We start from the raw sequence: 19,383 nt of genomic DNA on the forward strand, positions 1-19,383 counted from the left end.
ACGGCTACATAGAAAACTAGAAAATCTAGCCGTTATGAGGTTGTCGATCGACTGAAAATGTACATCAGTCGACTGATGATCTCGACAGAAGAAAAACAGACAGTTTCAGAGTGTTGGAATTTTCCATATCTAGTTTTATAAAATCAATTAAAACAAATAAATCAAATCCAAAAATCATAAAATTTCGAGAGAAGTATCTAGACATGTAAATAAACATGTTAGAGAAATAATTTCTGAAATATCACTTCTCAGTTGAGATAAATAATTATTTGAACAATAATATATAGTTTCTGAAAACTGCTAAAATACCCGACTTTGTAAAATTAATTTGACACAGTAAATCAACTCCAAAAATCATAAAATTTTGAAGAAAGGTTCTAGACATGTAGATAAACATGTTAGAGAAAGAATTTTGTAAATATCACTTCTCATTTAAGAGAAATAAATTATTTTATAAACTAGTCAAAAACTAAAAATCTAGAAACTGTAACAGGTCATTGGTCGACACATCAGTCGACACATCCGTCGAATGAAACAAAGTAGAGAGAAAATAAAGATTCTAGGCACATTCATCAGTTGACTGATCAGTCGACTGAAAGCATCAGTCGACTGATCAGTCGACTGATAACACACTATCAGCCTGTTTAAAACTGAAAAACTGATTTTTGAAGTGCCTTTAAAAATAACAAATAAATTCTAAAAATTATGAAACTTTGAAAAATAATTGTAAATATGTAAATAAATATGTTAAAAAAGAATTTTTGGAATTGCACTTCATATTTGTAAAATATCATTATTTTACAAAATAGTCCAAAACATAAAAATACAACAACACTTGTTTTTTGTTATTTTGACTAAACCATATTTAAAAACTTTATAAAGTGATTTTTCAACTTAAAAAAGTATGTATAAATTGATATTGAAGTCCATAACCAAATAAAATAATATTTTTATAAAAACACCTATATTTTGATAAAATCAACAAAATCAACAAATACGTGTGTATGATTAATATATGAGCTTAAAGTATCTACACACAAGTATAAACCTAAAACTAAATTACCCAAGCTTGATAGATCTTCTTTAAATCTCTTCTTGGTAAACTTACGGATGAAGCTTGAACTTGAATCTTTAACTTGAATTGTATTGCTTCACTCCACAATTCCACCAACCTCCATTGGATATGATCGTGAATGTTCGATTCCATCCATCCTCCAACATGTTGTTTGTCTACAATAAATAGATAAACATAAATACTAGACAAATAACATTAATAGTAAATTGTTTGTTAAACATCATCAAAACAAAGAGGCCAACATGTTCATATTCAAGGGATATATGGAATTGTGTTATGGACTGGCTTCAATTCTCATGGAAGACTTGTAACTGTGAATTGCTGTTGGACTGGTTCTGTTTAAGACTTAGAGGAAGTGGTTTAAACAAAGAGTTAAAAGGATGGCTTTATCAACATCTATCTACTTGATTTGGAGTGAACGGAATAAGAGAATTTTTCAGGAAAAACACAAATCTGTGTTCTGGTTAAGAATATCAAAGTTGATATATTATCTGCTCTTCTTAACTCACCTATACAAGCTGAGAATGCAGCTTGGCTCCTTTCTTTGTAAGACATGTACAGATAGATAAACACATATACAATTAGTCTAAAAACTGGATATTTGTTTTTCCAGTTTGCTTTCTCAATACTGAGAATCTTGATGTACTCATTTTTCATATTGGTAAATGAGTAAAGAAGTTTTCATTGACCAAAAAAATAAAACTCTAAATAGTTGCAAATGAACATTAATTTGATGATTTCAACACTATTGAACTCATAATCAACTGCAACATATCAATTTCTAAAAATCTCAACAACTTCAAAAAAACCCGAACTGGGTTTCACATAAAACACTAAATTGGTTGCAAATAAATCCTAATCTAATGATTTCAAATCAATTTTATCCATAATCTACCTTTACAATCAATTAAAATAATGATGACTGTAATAACCATATACAACTACAAAACCATAAGTGAATACAGTCAAAGAACACCAAATCTTACATTTGCGATCACGAGTTGAAGACTATAGTACTTGAGATGACCCACCATGTTTTATTCATTCACATCCATGCTCTCTCCCTCAGAGAGATTGTTTGCAACTGAGGATTTGAGTGTAACTCTAATCGGCTCAGAAAGTTTAGAGTTTTGGGGGAATTTGGCAAATGGTGTGTATTTGGGCAATTTAGGATATCATTGTTAGTTAAAATCCCACATTCTCTTAAAAGTAGCCAGTTATTAACATCAATGTCTTGTCAGCATTAATAAGGCCAAAATTTGATCACGTGAACGTTATGTGACTCACTCCCAAATATTTTTTTGCTGCAGGCAACAAGAACGTACGAGCCTTATTGACTACAAGGTCTAGAAAAAATACCTTGTTATCGCCAGACTTTTTAAATATATCAAACTAGCAAACATAGTCGAATAAAAATACCAATTTGGTAATTTAGTCTTTTGCCATAAAAAAATATTTCGCCTCCCTCCCTCCCTCTCTCTCTCCCCTTTATGACTCTCTCTCTATAAATAGCCTCATAACCCTCTTCATCCATCATCAGTTTCATCTTCCCCTCGTCTTTCCTCTCTCACTTCTCCCTCTCAAACAGTGATAGTATATTTTGCTAATAGGAAGGTAAATAATTGAGAAAGATGTCATTCTTTCGCTATATACTTGATGCAATATGCACCAAGGCTCACCAAGAAGAGCCAAAGAGCAACAAGGTGAAGATCAATGGAACAGTGGTCCTAATGAAGAAAAATGTATTGGACTTCCATGATTTTCATGCTGCTTTACTTGATGGACTTCATGAATTTTTGGGGGAAAAGATCTCTTTTCAACTTATTAGCTCCACTGTTGGAGACCCAAGTGAGTAAAATTATTCATAATTAGTATCATTGCACGTGCAAATGGATGCACAACTGACATGAAAACTTTTTTTTTAATGGAAACCGATATCAAAACTTAATTTTAATTTTTATATAGAAAAGATAATTTTAATATCCCAAAGAATCATAGATATTTCTAAGATCTTTTTATGACACTTGTTCAATTAACATGAGATATTTTGTCTTATCTTATCTTATTCGAAATTGGTTATGTAATATTTATATTATGTATATTGAAATTCTATTTGTTATTTTCATTGTATTTATTTACATAGAAAGGAATTTTATCATTTAATATTTATATTGTTATAATGTACAATTTAATAGATATTTAATCAGTAAGCTTTATGATATTTTTTAGTAAATTCTAGAAATAAAAAAAAAGGAGAAAAGCAAGAAAATATTTGTGTGAAATGATCAAATTATCCTCAAGTCTTTAGTGAGATGACGGACATTTTTTCCCATGTCCTTCAAATTTTTTCTATTCTCACAGTTTTTAATGTAGTATTATAGATTTACTGTCTCTTTATTTTCGTACCTTTTACATGGTATGGTGCTAATTGATTTGGAAACTTATTACGTTATTATTTTGTTAAATTGATGTACCAAAAAACTGCTAACTTGCTAATTAGAAAATAGAGATTAAAATAACCTTAGATTGTACGTGTTTGGTAAAAACTTAATAGAGGGGTTAAAGAGATATAATATCTTTCACTTACATACCAAACATCCATTTATGCTTAAGAAGTTTCTTAGCCCGTTCTCAAGGATTAATCCTAATTAACTCGTCAAAACGACTGTTTAACTGTTCTGCCTATTGCGGCAACGTCATAACTTTAACCCGTCATGAGTAGGAGCAAAAGTGAAATATTTTAATATATAGGTTTGCTTCAGCGTTTCGAGATATTCGTATGGTTTAATATTACAATAATAGCTAAGCTATTATTGTAATATTTATAGACCTTGTCCATCCAAGAGTTGTGTTATTTAGTATCTTAATATAGGTACGTTCTTCAACATTTTAACGTTGAAATATTTAGGGTCATCCACTTGTTCACGATGAGTGGGGGTATAGTTTAGTATTACACATATAATATTTGAATTGTAAGAGCTGGCCATTGTAGCGGGGGCTACTCTTCTATCAAGTACTTAACTTATTAATTAGGACATATTTATCTGTTGTTTTATTTTTATCTGAGATGAATATACCTTTTTTTTGGTACAATTTTGCATTTAACTTTGCATTACAAGTTCATAAGTCATAACGTGTTTATTAAAAGTTTTGTCACTTTTATAGATTATAAATGTGCGCAGTGACTGGTTTATTTTGCAACTGCATTTGGAGAGGGAGTTTTAACTTTTATTTTTGAGCAAACATTTTATTTTATTTTTTCTACTTTTTAATAAGATTAAAATTGATATATTTTTTTAAAGGTTAACTTGAGAGAACTGACCTTCTTAATATTTTTTATTTGACAAACACAAAAAAGTTACCCCTTCATCTTAACTAGCTAATCTAATATAAATAAAATTTGACAAGCTTTAAACTGTCATCACGAGTTACCTAAATTAATTTTCCTATTTAATCTTTCTCACTTAACCTATTTGCCAAGCGTCACCCCAAAGTTTAAGATTGAGCAAAGAAGTGGTCAATTAAGTTATTTAGCAGAGGGCCTTTTCCTTTAGTTACGTTAAATTATAGATGATATTCTTTATAAGGGACAAATTTATTAGGTTCTTGATTCTGTGTGTTTCTTGAGGATGAAGTCTGTTGAAGAAAGTGGCTGTTACCTCATATAGTGCAAGTTACTATCAATATGTTCTCGTGTAAAATATAAAATAAATAGAAGAATAACATTTATATCATATGTTTTTAAGGTTTGTTGCTATCTACTCCTTTATATTTAAAAGAGAGTCTATATATTATTGTTATACTACATTAAATACTTCAATAAATATTGTAGCATAAACAACAAACTAAATATGATCTCTTGCAGTAAAAGTTATATATTGTTCATACTACAGTAATCAAACAGTAAATAATTTGCTTCTCCGTAATTTAAGTTACTATTGCTTCTCCGTAATTAAAGTTACTATTTATGCTACGGAATTTATTGTATCATAAATAATAAAATAAATTAAATGTATTAAAACTTACATTTTTATTTAAATATAGATGAGTAGATATAATTTCTGAATCAAATATATTAAAATTTAGATTTTTTAATATAAAGAAATAGATATAATTATTAATTTTAAGTATATAATAATTAAATTAAATATATTAAAATTTAGAAGGTGATAAGTATAAAATATAGTGCTTAAAAAATAAAAGGTGGGATGCACGCTAACTGCATGTATATTTATGAAAAATGATAGGGGCACACTCCCAACCACATCCCAAACCACACCCCATCTCTCATATGCTACAGTGCACCGGGTCTTATATGAAATTTTAAAATTTTAAAATCTCATATAAGATCCGATGTACTGTAGAATATAAGAATGAATATAAGAATAAAGGTGTGGTTTAGGATGTGATTGGGGGTGTGCCCCGTGCGACATTATATTTATTCTCAGAAATTAAATGCGGGAGTTGATGCCATTGTGAACCCACGGACTGTCTAGCCATCTTTGTTCAATTGTAAATTTGTACGTTCACGTGAATTGGGTCCCACTTTGACACTGTCCCACTGTTCTGAGCAAGAATTATTGTTGTTTTGTTATTTGAAGGAATAGAATCAGTGTTCACATCAAGGAATAAGTGACTTTACTAAGGCCTGTTTTATTGGAGGAATAAACAAGAATAAATGACTATAGCGCAATAAGCGCATAGGCTAAATATCACAAACCCCCTTAATTTTAGACAAATATCATATAACATTCCATATTTTTCAAAATATCAGCCCCTTAAATTTTGGTGTTATCATAAAACATCCTTTAACTTTAATATCTTATCAGAAACCCGCCGAACAACATTAACCATAATTTCTCGCATGGATGGATAAAATTACACAATTTGACTTTTTTCAGTGAAATTTGTTGCTCTAACTTTTTAGCAGTTTTCTAATAAAAGCTTTTAAGATAAAGGACGCTTTCTAATAACCCCTAATTTAAGGGTGGTTTACTAATATTTTAAAAGTTTGTGTGTGTGTGTGTGGGGTGGGGGGGGGGGTCTAGCCCAGGGTTAAGTGTGGAAAATCTTTTGACAACATATATACGAAAAGTTAGATTTTTATTTCTCTAGCTTGTTCGGCACTATGTTTTTTTGTAAAAAAATTGGTTTCTACAAAAGGCTTGTTTGTTTTGGTAAAAAACCCACAAAAATTGATTTCTAAGCTCTCACACTCTTGGAGAATGTTTAGATCTTCTAAAAAGTTCTCCTAAAACCTTGTTTGCCTCGTCCAAAATTATAGGAAACCAACCTCGACCTATAAACCTTAAAAAATGGCTAACTCATACAAATCCATTTCAAAGCTTTTGCTTGGAAATGGGTGAAAACCTATTAAACGTGTATTAAAATATTGACTTAATTACCCTTAAACGCCCTATAGTTTCACCAACCTTATACTTAAGTGACCTTTATTTTAAAAACCAAGCAAATAAGTGCCCTAAAATATTTAACTTTTATAGATAAATGCCCAAAAGTTTTAAAATATGATATATTTAGTGCCTCTTGTTTACCCATGTTTAGGGGGGGGGGGGGATAGTGAGCTATGAGCGTTTCAAACCGTCAATCGAACCAGCTGCCGCCTCGGTTCCTATCTTGGGTTAAGGCCCAACCCATCCCACAATAGGCCGGGTTGAACCCAACCCATGATATACTGAGTTGTGGTCGGGGCTAGATTTTGCTTTAAACCTGTGGATAAAGAAGTAGGCCCAACGCATGCCTGACCTCGCCCACGTCTCACCTAGCATTGCTTAGCCCAGCCCGACCCGCCTTAGGTGTTAGTTATATTTTGATGTAATTTTAGTAGCAACTCAATTGAAAATTACAACCTCCATGTGTTTGAGTTGTAATTTCAATATTAGTATAGATTTTCTTAGCTTTCAATACTATGATGAATATTTGTAATAATTTTAATTTATACTAAAAATGCTCAAATTATTTTGAATCTTTTTTCTTTTGAGATAATTCCATCACTAGTTGTAAATTTATAAAGTTTAGACTTTTTAGAAAGATAAAATACAAGTATTTCTCTTTAAACTATAGATACTAATATAGCAAAAATTTTGAAAAGAAATAAAATTGAACAAAAAAATAATGTGGGCTAAACTGCTACTCGAATCGCCATGGGTTAGGTCGGACTCGTTCCATCCCAATGCTGATAGCCAGTCAAGTTGGGTCCCGCCTTAGGCCTGAGGACAAAGTCCTCGGTCTGAGCCGGGTTTGAATAGGCCCAGATCTAAAATCGGGCTAAGTTCATAGGTTAGGCTAGGCCCGGCCCACACCCACGCCCACCCTCACCCCATATTGCATATAAATACCCTCAGTTTGTAAATGATCTCACTTAAATACCCTAAAGTTTGTAAAAGTTACATTTAGTATCCTGTGTTATATGATATTCTAGGATAGATATAGAAGTTAATATCATCTGAATATTTTTAACTTTGGAGCATCTATCTAAAACATTAAAATAGTTTGTAAAATTTACTTGTCCGATTTTAAAATAGGGGTCACTTAAGTGCAATGCTGCTGAAACTATAGGACACTAGGTTGGTGAAACTATACGAAATCTAAGTGCAATTTGACAGCCCATCTCTTTCTGTCTCCTTTTCCTAAAAATTTGGGTTTCTTTTTTCTTTTTAACCAACCAACACAAGTAGAAAAACGACCAACGTAGACGAAAAAACCGTCTAGATTGCATAGAATTCCGTCTAGATAGATCAATCTAGATGGAAATCCGTCTAGGAAAGTCCGTCTAGGATATTTTCATCTAAATTGACTCAACCTAGACGAAATTATGTCTAAGTTGATCTAACTAGACGGAAGTTAACCTAGACGGAGGTTGCAACCTAGACGGATTTTCCGTCAAGGTTGCTTCTTAGATGGAAATTCCGTTTAAAATAGCATCCCAGACGAAATTCCCGTCTAGGATGTGAGATATATAGAAGTGAAAAATTACAGAAATTTATTTTGCGCTGTTTACAATATATTTCTTATGTATGATATACATGTTGTGACTGATGCTTTGAGAAACCAAACCAACGAACGCCGAGAGAAAGACCAAACAAAACACAAACACCAAGGTTTTACGTGGTTCGGCAAATTGCCTACGTCCACGGGGCAAGAAGGGGGTGGGTTTTCACTAATAGAGAAGGAGAGTACAAATTGAGATTACAAATCGCTCAAACGAACCAACTAATCTCACCAACAAATCTCTCAATCTCTCAACCAATAACCCTAACAAATAGCTCAGAAAGATCTCTCTTTTTCTGTGCTCCAAAACCCCAAAACTCTCCTCACAAAACCCTCAAATCGTATTGGTATTTATACCAAAACAGAAACCCAAACAGACTGCAAATAGGAACCTAAACTTTCCAAAAAACCCGTCATAAGTCGACTTATCAGTCTGCATAAGTCGACTTGGCAGAGCGAAAAACAGCAACTGGAGAAGAGATCATAAGTCGACTTATCAGACCTGATAAGTCGACTTGGCAGAGCAAAAAACCAACAATCCAGAGCAGAACGTAAGTCGACTCATGCACCAACATAAGTCGACTTACCATAAGTCGACTTATGCCTGTGCATGAGTCGACTTATGACCAAAAATCTGCTTTTTCCAATTCTTCTCCACAATTCTCTACCTCGGCGAAGTTTTCCCAAAACTGAGCCGACACCAACCAAACAAATGCCTCACATGCTGAGACTCAAATGAGAGTGTGAACACTCACCCCAAATGTCGATGTCGCTCACCAAATCGGCTGCATCAAAATGACTGCCTACGTATCCTTTGCCCAAGGAATCAAGCCTTCACGTAGTTCACCCAAACGGCCTCCAAAGGCCCTCAATCAAATAGAAAAGTCTGCAACTCTTCTCCAATATCACCAAACGATCTGCAACTGATAGTATTCCCAATGACCCCAAATTGAGACAAATCAAACACCTCCACCTGAGGTAAACCAATGGCCATATCCAAACTATATCTACCAGCTGCAACTGAATCCAAAACCAATCCATCATCTGCATCCAAAACCAAATGATCTCCAACCTGTGTCACCTTAGCTGGAATCCCAAATGACGCAGTATGATCTGGAGTATGTGGAGTAATCTCCACCCAACGTGGAGTAGCATCACTCTCCACCTGCTGCGATATCCAAATGACCTGATCAACACTCTCCACCTGCCGAGAGTCAAAAGTGACATACCTGCTCAGAACAAAATCAGAAGCTCCCAAACGATAATCAACTGAGCCTCCGAACCCCAAACGCGCAATCGGATCCAATCTCACATCCACGATGTGACCAAATGCTGGGTATCCAAATATCCGACGCGACCCAAAATCTGAAGCAGCTCCACCAGATCTAATAACTCCTAAAGCAGCAGTCGGCGACCTATGCATAAGATGACCCAAATATGTCGAAGCCCGCACACCAATGCCAATGCTCGACATCAAACGCCGATCCTCCTCCAGAAAGGAACGACCCATCGAAACTGTCATCTCATCTCGTCGCCCCAAAGTCTCCACACCAATGAAGTGTCTCCTATTGCCGTGAGCTCGGCACCAACGCAAGAAAGGACCCCTACCAAAGCTGAAACAATGAGTTACCTTTCTGCCAATACACTTCTTCCAATTGTTGTTGACTTCTAGGACTTTACACCAACGGGAACTGGTCGCGACCCAATAATGCCTAGAACAATCACCAACTGTGGAAACCAAGATACGATTACCTCCCAATGATGCCTCCTTGGAAGGCCCCCAAATGCCTGACTGAACACCTCCAAAAAGACCCCTCGCTCGATGGATAGAAGTGCCAAACTCCACCACGGTCTCGCTCATCCTAATGTGCTCACAGGACTTCAATCTGCAGGTCATAGCACTCCTCAACAACCAATGCACGGTATTACCAATCATATACCCCAGCACCAAACAATGCCACAGTCTAGCCGAATCTGATGAAGTCGTCATTTCCCTATCAATCACCGTGCTTCCGTGCAAATAATACAAATTTCTTCTTCTGACGCCCTTCATCACAATCATGGACCCAAATGTAACCTTCAAGCGTGCATCCGCCAAGGTCACCCTATAGCCAGCTGCCTCCAAAGCTCCAAGTGAAATGATGTTCTTCTTCAACTGAGGAACGAACCTCACTCCAACCAACTCCCGAATCACCCCGTCACTCATCCTGATCCGAACAGTACCAATACCACCAATAGAGCATTTGTGATCATTCCCCATGAGCACGAAATCCCCTCTTTCCAACTCCTGAAAGCTGGAGAACCAATCCCTCCTAGGGCAAATGTGGTATGTAGCACCCGAATCCAATATCCACTCTGTAGAGTAGGCAACACAAACTGACGGCAGTGCAGATAACGAGTAGCCCGAAGAATCCGAATCTGAATCGTTGCCACTAGCCTTGACAACATTCGCCTCTGAAGCTTGAATAGCTTTTCCCTTATTCTTCCCGGCTCGATCAACTAACTTTGGGCAATCGGCTTTCCAATGTCCATCTTCTTTGCAAAAGGCACATTGATTCTTACGAACTCCAAGATGTGCCCCTCTAGACTGCGACCTCCCACTACGGTTTGGACCCTTTGCTCTTGCGACCAACGCCCCCGCTACCGGCTCAAACGAAGTCTCCTTATCCTTCTTTCGAAGCTGATAATTCACAAGTGCAGCGGTGACCTCACTATACGAAAGAGATGCCTTCCCATTAATAAGAGTAAGAACGAAGGTCTCATATTCCTCGTCAGGCAAGGAACTCAATAGCAACAACGCCTTGTCCTCATCTTCAATCTTAACATCCACATTCGCCAAATCCGCAAGAAGCTTCGTGTAGTGGTTCATGTGATCACCAATGGAGGTTCCTTTCTTCAACTGGAAGCGGTAAAGCCTCCTCTTCAAATGCAAGCGATTCTCCACACTCTTGGTCAAATACTTGCTCTCAAGGATCTCCCAAATCTTCTTTGCAGAAGTCTCATTGATCACATCATACTTTAGATCTTGAGTGAGACAAGACCTAATCACACCACACGCCGTTCGATTCATCTTTTTCCAAACCTTCTCATCAATGTTGTCCGGTTTCCCGTCCAACTCCAACGTATCTTCCAAATTTTGCGCGTTGAGCGCATCCATGACTTCGCATCGCCAAAGTCCAAAATTGTTTGTGCCATTGAACTTTTCCACATCAATCTTCATTGAGTGGATATTCAAGCTTTGGACGGTCTTCACGCCGGAAGTACTGCCCACAACTCCTTCTTTCTCGGCCATAATCCTCAAGGCACCACCAAACCAATGCGGAAACAAACGAGAAATAGATCCAAACTGAAAAAGACGAGATTTTTACAAAAAAAGATCCCACCTTTATCACCAAACGAAGCCCTAGATGAACTTCCAAAGCGATCTACTCCTCCAAATAGCCCAAGCGTTGCCCGTGCTCTGATACCACTTGTTGTGACTGATGCTTTGAGAAACCAAACCAACGAACGCCGAGAGAAAGACCAAACAAAACACAAACACCAAGGTTTTACGTGGTTCGGCAAATTGCCTACGTCCACGGGGCAAGAAGGGGGTGGGTTTTCACTAATAGAGAAGGAGAGTACAAATTGAGATTACAAATCGCTCAAACGAACCAACTAATCTCACCAACAAATCTCTCAATCTCTCAACCAATAACCCTAACAAATAGCTCAGAAAGATCTCTCTTTTTCTGTGCTCCAAAACCCCAAAACTCTCCTCACAAAACCCTCAAATCGTATTGGTATTTATACCAAAACAGAAACCCAAACAGACTGCAAATAGGAACCTGAACTTTCCAAAAAACCCGTCATAAGTCGACTTATCAGTCTGCATAAGTCGACTTGGCAGAGCGAAAAACAGCAACTGGAGAAGAGATCATAAGTCGACTTATCAGACCTGATAAGTCGACTTGGCAGAGCAAAAAACCAACAATCCAGAGCAGAACGTAAGTCGACTCATGCACCAACATAAGTCGACTTACCATAACATAAGTCGACTTACCATAAGTCGACTTATGCCTGTGCATGAGTCGACTTATGACCAAAAATCTGCTTTTTCCAATTCTTCTCCACAATACATATAGACAAAGTTTGTTCCAACACACACAATATTGAATTATATTCCAATTCACATCAAGTACAATATGAAATCATATTTCAAAAGAACGTGCTTGTATTACAAAGTTACAGTACGTAGAAGCTCTCAAATTCTAAATTCTGGTGACTATCTAGCACTTTAAGACCATCTAGCTAATCAAACAGTAGCTCTTACGGTTTTCCTTTCTTCTACAAACACTTCCTTCTCCGTTACATTTCCTTACTCAGATCACCTGCACCAAATAAAATTCTTAATCTGCGTGTTAAGGAGGTACTAGCATGTATATGTATTGTTGAATAAATAATTTATTAATATTTTGCATTCATACTGTTAACTAGCTTGGATTCACAACTGCAGATTGAAATAAATTTTGGTTGCCTGTCTTAACAAGCATAGCTTAGAATCTCTAATTCATCATAAAACCTATATAAGCAGATTGGAGGAGTAAAATACTTTCTTACTTCCTTGGGAATATTCATACACATGTATGAATTGATCTGATAATTGCACAAGCGTGACACATTCACACAAGTAACATAAACGATCAATCATATGGTTATAATAAAAATTAGGGAAAAATGCTTCCAGCGCCCAAAAGCCAAGGAAACGTGCTTCCCACCCCCAAGACTTGGTCAATGGGTGTTTTACTCCCAAAAATAAAGATTCTGTTCTCTGAGCCCCCAAAACACAAAATCCAAGAGATTAAAATATGTGAAGACCATAATACTCTTCTCTCTCTCTTTCTTTTTTAATTAAAATATGATGAAGATTATTTTATTATTTTCGTTTTCTCTCTCTCTTTATCATAATGTACTAAGATGATAGTTTAAATGATTGATGATGATTATTTTATTATTTTTGTTTTTTTATTATTTTTGTTGTTTGTATTGGGAGATTGTTAAAGTTACGGGTTAATTGTTAAGGTTACGAGTTAATTGTTAATGTTACGGGTCAATTGTTAGGTTATGAATCCCCGCTCTCTCTCTCTCTATCATGATGTTACTTTGATAATATTGAAATGATTGAAGAGGATTATTATTTTATTATTTTTGTTTTTTATTCTTTTTGTATTTTTAGAATATTCGTTGTTAAGGATAATGGTTGGTTGTAAAGGTTATGCATTGATTATTAAGGTTACGGGTTGATTGTTAAGGTTACGGGTTTGTTGTTAAGGTTATGGGTTTGTTGTGTAGGTTACATGTTTATTGTTAATGTTACGGGTTTAATTGAAATGATTGAAGAGGATTATTATTTTATTATTTTTGTTTTTTATTCTTTTTGTATTTTTAGAATATTCGTTGTTAAGGATAATGGTTGGTTGTAAAGGTTATGCATTGATTATTAAGGTTACGGGTTGATTGTTAAGGTTACGGGTTTGTTGTTAAGGTTATGAGTTTGTTGTGTATGTTACGGATTTGTTGTTAAGGTTACGGGTTTAATTGTTAAGGTTACGGGTTTAATTATTAAGGTTACGTGTTTAATTGTTAATGTTACGAGTTTAATTGTTACGGTTACAGTTTAATTGTTAAGGTTACGGTTTAATTGTTAAGGTTATGGGTTTAATTGTTAAGGTTACGGGTTTAATTATTACGGTTACGGGTTTAATTGTTAAGGTTACGTGTTTAATTGTTAAGGTTACGGGTTAATTGTTAAGGTTACGGGTCAATTGTTAAGGTTATGGATCTCTTCTCTCTCTCTCGTAACCTTAACAATTAAACCGTAACATTAACAATTAAATCGTAACCTTAACAATTAAATCCATAACCTTAACAATTAAACCGTAACCTTAACAATTAAACCGTAACCTTAACAATTAAACCCGTAACCTTAACAATTAAAACCGTAACCTTAACAATTAAACCTGTAACTGTAATAATTAAACACGTAACCTTAACAATTAAACCCGTAACCTTAACAATTAAACCGTAACCGTAACAATTAAACCCGTAACCTTGACAATTAAACACGTAACCTTAACAATTAAACCCGTAACCTTAACAATTAAACCCGTAACTTTAACAACAAATCCGTAACCTACACAACAAACCCATAACCTTAACAACAAACCCGTAACCTTAACAACTAACCTGTAACCTTAACAAACAATGCATAACCTTTACAACCAACCATTATCCTTAACAACAAATATTCTAAAAATACGAAAAGAATAAAAAACAAAAATAATAAAATAATAATCATCTTCAATCATTTCAATATCATCAAAGTAACATCATGATAGAGAGAGGGAGAGAGAGAGAGAGAGAGAGAGATAGATAGATAGATAGATAGAGAGAGAGAGAGAGAGAGAGAGAGAGAGAGAGAGAGAGAGAGAGGATTCATAACCTTAACAATTGACCCTTAACATTAACAATTAACTCGTAACCTTAACAATTAACTCGTAACTTTAACAATTAACTCGTAACTTTAACAATATCCCAATACAAACAACGAAAATAATAAAAAATAAAAATAATAAAATAATAATCCTCTTCAATCATTTCAATATCATCAAAGTAACATCATGATATATATATATATATATAGAGAGAGAGAGAGAGAGAGAGAGAGAGAGAAAGAGAGAGGATTCATAACCTTAACAATTGATCCGTAACATTAACAATTAACTCGTAACCTTAACAATTAACCCGTAACTTTAACAATCTCCCAATATAAACAACAAAAATAATAAAAAATAAAAATAATAAAATAATAATCCTCTTCAAATCATCTTAGTACATTATGATAAAGAGAGAGAGAAAACAAAAATAATAAAATAATCCTCATCATATTTTAATAAAAAAGAAAGAGAGAGAGAAGGGTATTATGGTCTTCACATATTTTAATCTCTTGGGTTTTGTGTTTTGGGGGCTCAGAGAACAGAATCTTTATTTTTATGGGTAAAACACCCATTGACCAAGTCTTGGGGGTGGGAAGCATGTTTCCTTAGCTTTTGGGGGCTGGAAGCATTTTTCCCTAAAAATTAATAAGGGTGCTCCATCTAGAGTAGTGGGTTTTCTACTAGTGACTAATGTACTAAGAGCTAGTATAGTCTTGACTGGAAGTGAATTTCTGAAAAATTAATTTTTACGAAGGATTTATGAAATAGGAAAGAGCTATGTCTTGACTGGAAGTGAATTTCTGAAAAATTAATTTTTACGAAGGATTTATGAAATAGGAAAGAGCTATGGAAAGACTCCCCTTTAAATGAACCACAACCCAAGATGGAGAATACATCCAATTCAATGGCTAATAAGATATCATTTAGGACTACATGAGAAACTGAAAGCTATGACCTAAAGCGTTAACTGCCAGGTTCTCACATTAGCTAATGAGGGTCCCATCAATAATTGTAACATGTATACAGCCACCACCAAACTGCAAGAAAATAGGGACAACATTTCTCAAATCTTAGATTATCCATACTGAAATAATAAAGAGGAGCACTAGGGGCACACCTTGGGACACACTCCCAACCACACCCCCTCACCTGCTACAGTACAGGATGGTCCCACTTGAGATTTTTTAAAAAATCTCAAGTGGGACCCCCTGCACTGTAGCAGGTGAGGGGGTGTGGTTGGGAGTGTGTCCCAAGGTGTGCCCCTAGCGTTTTTTAATAATAAAAGGCAACTAGCATGTGATTGCTGTATATGAATGATTGCTCATAAAAAACAAATCAAACGTCTTGTTCATACATCTCTTAAGCAAGGTGCCAGACATGTAAGTTGGCATAGTTGCTGTTCAAGTTATTTATTTACATGTGATAAAAATTCTTTGGTTGTAAGAAAATGCAAATAACTAAAAATATCACTAAACAGAACCGCTGTGTAGGAAAAACAAAAAAGAACTACAAATTAATGATTAAAAATAAAAGAAAGAGAAGAACTATCAAATGGTTCCTGTCCAATATTTTTCTGTTATACTCTGATCCGTAGGTCCTTTGTTATCACTTCACATACAATAAGAGTTAGTCAGTTAGCCATACAAAAACATAAATAAATAAATAATTCAAATTAGAATCATCCTCACAAGTAAGAAAATTCCAAAATGATATTGGTAACAAAAAAATCCCAAATAAACTCCCAAAGGAATAAACTTGCACAATACCTCCGAAATAGAAGAGCAAAGGATACAACAACCAAATGTAGATGAAGCATCAGTAATATTCAAGGAGAACACAAGAGAACCCTAACTGAAGAATTTTTTTTAATGAGATTCAGATTTATGCTTAACCCCAAAAAGCACATTAACCTAATCACAATCTATGATCACCCCTAAAATCGAGATCCAAATCCAACATAATATATAACATCAAATCAGCTAAAATCTAAAGGCAAAATGCAATGGACACCAGTAGAAAACAGCGGACGACGGGCGACCCGGGGGGGGGGGGGGGGCAATGCGGCGTGTAGGTGCTGCGGCATGCTGTGGCGAGGGGGTTGGTGCGTACGGGCGTAGGCGTGCAGGTGTGCGGCTTGTTAGGGATTTTGGAGATTAATCTGCGGAATTAAACACTAAACGAATAACGACATCAATAAAAATACCACTAGCAAGCAAACACCAAGATTTAACGTGGTTAAACAAATCGTGTCTACGTCCACAGGGCAATCCAGATAGAAATATTTCACTGTAAATCAAGAGTACAATCCCTCCAAGTTACACTTGAACTTGAAGATTAAATCACAAGAGAAAAATGCAGTGTTACCTCTAGGACACTAAAACCCTAAAACCCGTCTCACCAAAAATATCCAACACCCGCGAAGAAACCAGCACCGTACCCTCGACGGCGTCGTCATTCTGAAGATAAGGGTTTTTGAATCACTATAATCGAATAACCGAGTTATTGTTCACCAATTACTGTAGCGGTTATTGTTCAACGAAATTTATTACAGGGCTCTCATATATAGAATTCTCAAAACTTATTCCTATTATAAATAGATCATCAAAATCCTCTTCTAGATAGAGTTTTAATTTTTGTGAACTTCATGTGGGTCTTATCTTGGGCTGGACCCACAATAATCTCCCCCTCCGACCCAACGAGAGGGTATGCTAATCTGTAACTCCTCAATGGAAGTTCATGCCGGCCAATCGCTGACAAAACTCGGCCTTCTCTCTGGAAACAGTCTTCGTTTAAAAAATCTGTTGGATTTTTATCTGTGTGAATTTTTTTGTAGCTTTAACTCCTCTTTCTCAACGACTTCTCTAAGCCAATAATATCTCACATCAATGTGTTTCGTCCTGGAGTGGAATGTAGAATTCTTGCTCAAATTAGGAGCATTTTGACTATCAATGAAGATTTGATAATTGTCCTGCTGCAAGCCTAACTCCTGCAGAAATCTTCTCAATCAAATCATCTCCTTAATTACCGGCTTCAATAGTTGATATATATTCCACCTCTGTTGTAAATAAAGCAACATACTTCTATAACCTAGACTGCCAAGATACTGCTCCCCTATAAAAGTGAACAACCAACCTGAGGTAGACTTCCTGTGATTGAGATCACCTGCCATATCTACATCTGCAAAGCCATATAATACAACATTCGAACCTCCAAAACTCAAACACAATCTGGAACTGCCTTTCAAATATTTTAAGATTCACTTTACACCTTCCTAATGAACTTTCCTTGGATTAGAAAGAAACATGCTCACAATGCCAACTGTATGAGCTATATCTGACTGAGTGCAAACCATGACATACATTAAACTCCCTACAGCTGAAGAGTAATGAATATTCTCCATCTTACTCTTTTCCTCATCTGTAGTCGGGCAAAACTTTTTGCTAAGCTTCAAATGACCTGCAAAGAGGAGTACTGACTGACTTGGCATCTTTTATGTTGAATCTGTCAAGTAGCCGTTTAACATATTTCTTTTGTGATAACCACAACTTTCTGGCTTTTCTGTCACGAGCAATATCCATACCAAGAATCTGTTGTGTCGATCCCAAATCATTCATGTCAAAAAATTTAAATAACTCCTTTAGCCCACCGATTATCTGACTACCCTGACTAACAATCAACATGTCGTCTACATAAAGCAAAAGATTAATAAAGCTAGAATCTCAAAATCTTCTAAAATATACACACAAATTTACAACTGTCCTCTGGTAGCTATGACTCAATATGAAAGAATCAAATTTCTTATACCACTGTCTGGGTACCTGCTTCAAACCATAGAGGCTCTTCTTTAACCTGCAAACCATGTGTTCTTTTCCCTTTACTTCAAAACCCTTCGGCTGCTCCATGTAGATATCTTCCTCCAAATCACCATGAAGGAATACAGTCTTCACATCAAGCTGTTCAATCTCGAAGTCTAAACTAGCTGCTAACCCCAAGATAACTTTAATGGACGTCATCTTCACAATCGGTGAAAAAATCTCATCAAAATCAATGCTCTTTTTCTGTCCAAATCTTTTACCAATAATCTGGCTTTATATTTCTGATTATAGTCATTCTTCTTTAACTTGAACACTCACTTGTTCTTTATAGCTTTTCTATCCTTCGGCGAATCCACCAACTTATAAGTATCGTTCTTCTCAAGAGACTTCATCTCTTCCTTCATAGCTTAGAACTATTTGTCCTTATTTTTATGAGTATGTGCCTCCTGAAAGCTTTCTGACTCTCACTCTTCTGTCAGCAAAGAATACTCCAAAAAAGGATATCTCATGGATGGTCGATGCTCTCTAGCTGATCTCTTAAGTTGTGGCTCTGCAAACTCCTGCTGCTCGTGATGCTCCCCTTGCTTAGGAGCTTCTTGCTTGTGATCATGATCACCATCTCTCTGCTCTGGTATCTGACCATCATCATCAACATCATCATCATGCACCTGCTCTATATCTGTAGGATGCAACTGTACTGAAGATGAAATGGGCGTCATATCTGGAATCTCACTAGCAACACTCTGACTGCTCTGTTCTCTCGAGATCTGTAATAGTCTGATCCTCCTGAAAAATTACATCTGCTCGTCTGATAATTCATCTCTTTTCTGGATCCCATAGTTTGTAACCGAACATATCTTCTCCATAACCAAGGAAGATGCAAGAAACCGCTCTATCATCAAGCTTCTATCTCTTCTCATTCGAAATGTGTGCAAACGCCTTGTGTAGGCTGTCTAAAAATCACAATGGATAGCTAATCCCTATCAAGCCCTGATAATGGGAGTTACAA

The sequence above is a fragment of the Asparagus officinalis genome, chromosome 8, assembly GCF_001876935.1.
Source record: "Asparagus officinalis chromosome 8, Aspof.V1, whole genome shotgun sequence".
Lineage (NCBI taxonomy): Eukaryota > Viridiplantae > Streptophyta > Magnoliopsida > Asparagales > Asparagaceae > Asparagus > Asparagus officinalis.